The following is a 4,577-nucleotide window of genomic DNA, read 5'->3' as shown; positions in this document are numbered from 1 at the left end:
TTATCTAGCTCAGTGGTTCTCAAACTCGGTCCTCAGGACCCCACACAGTTCACTTTTTGCAGATCACCCAGCAGGTGCACAGGTGTATTCATTAGTCACTGACACGTTTTAAAATATCCACAGGTGCAGCTAAGAGGTTCACTAGTAATTATGTGAAGAGATCTGCAAAACGTGCACTGTTTGGGGTCCTGAGGACCGAGTTTGAGAACCTGTGATCTAGCTGAAAAGGGTGGGCAATAAGCGGCCCCCCAGCTGTAGTGGAACTTCACATCCCAGTATGCCTGCCACAGGTTTGCTACTTGACCCTGCTAAAACTGTTGGAAGGCATGCTGGGATTTGTAGTTCAACAACAGCTGGAGGGCTGCTTATTGCCCAGAAAATAGCTAGAATCTGATTGGTTGTTATGGGCAAAATCTCCACTTCTATAAACCTGCACTTTAGTAAATATATCCTTACTCATTATGAGGAAATCATTGACATGAATGTCTATGTAAAGATCAACATACTGTATGCCTATTTGTTTAAAAAATGTCTGTAGATTTCAGTGAAAACACAATTCTGCCTATAATAGTGCTTGTCTACCATTAACATACAGTACATAGGCATCATTCCTATGTTGACATACTGAATGCGTATATAACATACAGCAGTATGTCAGTATGTTTTGTAATACTAGTTACAAATAGAGCACCAATCCTGCACCAGCCATCTAGTTTGTCAGTAATAGTTTACAGTTTCGTTTGTCCTCTCTCCAATTAGCTGTTAATCAATTCATCTGTATCGACAGAATAAACATAAAGCTTGCTGAGGTGCTACCCACTACTTAAACATTATAGAAATCAAATATACAAAGAAGAAAAGTAAGTAGCTTTAATGGGTGCACTGGGACCCATGTTGGTAATTTAAAATGTAATATTTTTAATAGGTATGCATTAAAATCTTATGTATGCATTAAAATCGTACTATATTAAATTTGCTAAGATGGTGAAATATAAAAAGATAGAATTGTGCAAAAGAGATTAAAATTAACGTGTACAATAAAATATGCAAAACAAAACCGTTGTTAATTTCTTTCAATATGATCAGTGTTTAGTAGCACAGTGGTTCAATACTTATTATAGTTTATTCTGTTATTTATGTTGCAAATAATTCTTAAGGCTAAGGACCTCATTCAGAGCCGCTCACTGTTTGCGGTCGTTCGTTTAAAAAAAAGGGGTGGCTATTCAAATGAACCATTTGCACTTTGCAGTCTGTTCACGTCACTAAGTCTGAACGAGCGAGCAAAACTTGCGGTCAAAATTTTGAAAAATACGCCCCCTGGCCGCTCGCATCATACGTCATGTCCGCTATTTATTAGATTAATCGAGTACATCGAACAGCGTATGAACTGCTCGCTATTCTTGTAGTTGGTTTTTTCAACCGCTATTTTGCGAGTAGTTCTGACTAAAAAAAAACCAAGTGACGTGGTCGCTGACGCTGCTGTATTAATTATGCACACCCATAAAACACCCGTTTTGACCTTTAAGCACGCCTGCGTTCTGAATTCCCCTCCCCGTTTTCAAGCACCTTCCCCTGTTACCACCCACATACGCCTCCTCCTGTCACTCAAAATAGCAGACATTCGCTATTTTGCGAACAAATGAGTTTCGGCCGCACTGACTGGTTCACGAATGCATATTACAATCCGTACGCATGTGCAGTTGTGCGAACATCGCTCAGTGCGAACGATCGGCCGCTTACGAGCGGCTCTGAATCAGGCCCTAAATGCCTTCATCAGCTCCTAGAAGGAAGTAGAAAATTGTATCAAACAATGCAGTGACTAATATTGTGTGTAGTCAGTTTTCCGAACTGATACAATGTCTTCTCTTCCTATACTTACATATAACCTTGGTTGTCAGAGTATGTTGGGACATGTAGTTTCACTACAGATACCACTTATCTCTGAATGGTATTTATGTAATAATTTTGTAAAGTCCCATTTCCAACATGCATGCGCAGTAGGGGCTGGGGTGCATGCCCAAACAGCTCCCACTACTAAAGAGACCTATTTACTAAAGTGAGAGTTTTTAGAAATGGAGATGTTGCCCATAGCAACCAATAATATTCTACTTAACATTTAACTTGCACCTCCTAGAAGATAATAGCTAGAATCTGATTGGTTGCTATGGGCAACATCTCCAAGTCTAAAAATTCTGACTTTAGTAAATATACCTCCTAGGCTAGAAGGAGGACTTGACTGCTGGATGGGAACAGCGTAAGTATGGAGTGGGACAGAAGGATTGGCGTGGTGGTGTGGGTGCATATGTTGGGTTTGCAGCGAATAGAGAGGGTGCTGGGCAGAGCTAGTGGCATACTAAATTGAGCTGAGTCCCTTTTACCAATATTATTATACAAGTAAAACCAACTATTATATACAACACACATGAACTGTATCATTACATATCATCATCCCTCTTTTATGTGCCTCTCACTGGCAAGGCATGCTGGGACTTATAGCTCTTTTACATTTTGATAGTCTAATAAAGTCCACTGATTTAAAATAGACATGCAATCAGCTTCTAGCTATCATTTATCTAGCTCAACCTATAAAATGTCAGAAATTGGTTGCTATGGACAATTTTTCCTCTTTATCTCTCTCGAAGGTTTGATACAACTCTCCGAAGGATGCACCCATTATCATATATTGTAGTCTAGCTTTTGTATATTTGAAGTTGAAAACTGTATCACTGTCACAGACCCTCTAACATGACCCATTCCATTAGGTACAAAATGCTCTGTTCCTGGACTTCCCACGTAATTTATGATTGCAGACACCTGTGCTGAAACACCTATCTGATCAATTACCTAGTTCAACACAGGTGACTGCAATCACACATTAGGTAGGAAGTCCAGGATCGTACATTAGGTGGGAAGTCCAGGAGCAGAGCGTTTTGTACCTAATGGAACGGGTCATGTTGGAGGGTAGGCTGTCATGATGCATTTTCTAAGCAAGTTTTTATTATTACCTATGAGAAAAAAAATTGCGGCCCTCTGTTTAAAGTATTTTCTTTTAACCACTTGCCTGGCATGGTCGTATCAGATACAACCATACCAGCAGTGGTATAACTAGGGTATTTCGAGCCCAGGGCAAATTTGAAAAGGGAGCCCCCCCCCATGTGCGCGTGTCTTTGGCGCGCACGGCAAAAAAATGGGCGTGGTCACTTAAAAATGGGGCGTGTCAACATGACACACCCCTTTATTTTCAAACTGAACATTCCTATCCATATGCACCTTAACCCCAGTAGTACCCCTTATACAGTACCCCCAGTATGCAGTTGTGGTCCCTCTCATGCAGGCCCATAGTAGTGCCCCTTATACAGTATCCCCAGTAGTGGTCCCTCTTATACAGCCCCCAATTAGTTCCCCTTACTCAGTACCCCCAGTAGTGGCCCCACCAAATGCAGTGCCCCACGTAGTGTTCCCCCTTATGCAGTGCCCCCAGTAGCAGTCCCCACAATGCAGTGCGCCCAGTAGCGCTATGCACTTATGCAGTGCCCTTTATATGGTGCCCCCAGTAGTAGTCCCCCCCTATGCAGTGCCCTTTTATATAGTGCCCCCAGCAGTAGTCCCCCCCATGCACTTTTCCCAGTAGTGGTCCCCTTATGCAGGCACCCTGTAGTGATCCCCCCTATCTAGTGCCCCCTGTAGTGGTCCCCGCAGTGCCCCTAGCAGTAAGCTCCTTATATAGTGCCCCCAGCAGTAGTGTCCCCCCCTCCCATGCAGTGCCCCCAGTAGTGGTCCCCCTGATGCAGGCTCCCAGTAGTGACCCCCCCCTATCCAGTGGTCCCTGTAGTGGCCCTTCCTATTATTGCCCCCAGTAGTGGTCCCCCGAGTGCAGTGCCTCTAGTAATAGGCCCCTTTTAGAATGCCCCCAGTGTTAGTCGTCCCCCCAAGTAGTAGTCCCCAGTAGAGTAGCCGCCCCAGTAGAGGTCCTCCCAATGGCACCCCCAGTAGTAGCCACACCTCCCCCAGTAGAGGTCCCCCCAGTAGTAGCCAACCCCTCCCCCGTTGTGCAGATAGGTTAAAAAATAAATAAATATATATAAAAATATACTTACCTGATTCCACGCTGCTCCTGTCCGCGATGCCGCTCCCGCCCGCCAGTCCGCCCGGGCTGGCGCGCTCAGCATTATGGGACTGACGTCATGACGTCAGTCCCATTACCCACTGCAGGAGCCGGACGGAAGTCCGGCTCTTGCAGTGGGTGCTGCAGCAGTCAATGAGAGTCTATCTGACTCTGATTGGCTGCTGTTTAACACACGCATCGCCGCCAGCGCTGGCGGCGATGCGTGTGTTATGCACAGCCTGAGCCCGCCTCCTAGCGCTATTGGGCAAGCGCTCAGGGGGAGGGAACGGGCTCAGGCGTGCAGCACAGGACCGGCGCTGGAAGCCTAGCGCCGGTCCTGTGCAAATGTGTAGCGCTGACCGCACTCATTGCGGTCCGCGCTACACTGGCTATCTAGGGCAGGGGGGCCAGTACCGTGGCCGGCGCCGCCCCCCCGCGTCGCCGGTCCAACGGCGCCCAGGGCATGAACCCC

This window comes from Taudactylus pleione, unplaced genomic scaffold, assembly GCF_031769625.1.
Source record: "Taudactylus pleione unplaced genomic scaffold, aTauple2 ptg000352l, whole genome shotgun sequence".
In the NCBI taxonomy this organism is placed as follows: domain Eukaryota; kingdom Metazoa; phylum Chordata; class Amphibia; order Anura; family Myobatrachidae; genus Taudactylus; species Taudactylus pleione.
Note: the sequence above shows the minus strand (reverse complement) of the source record.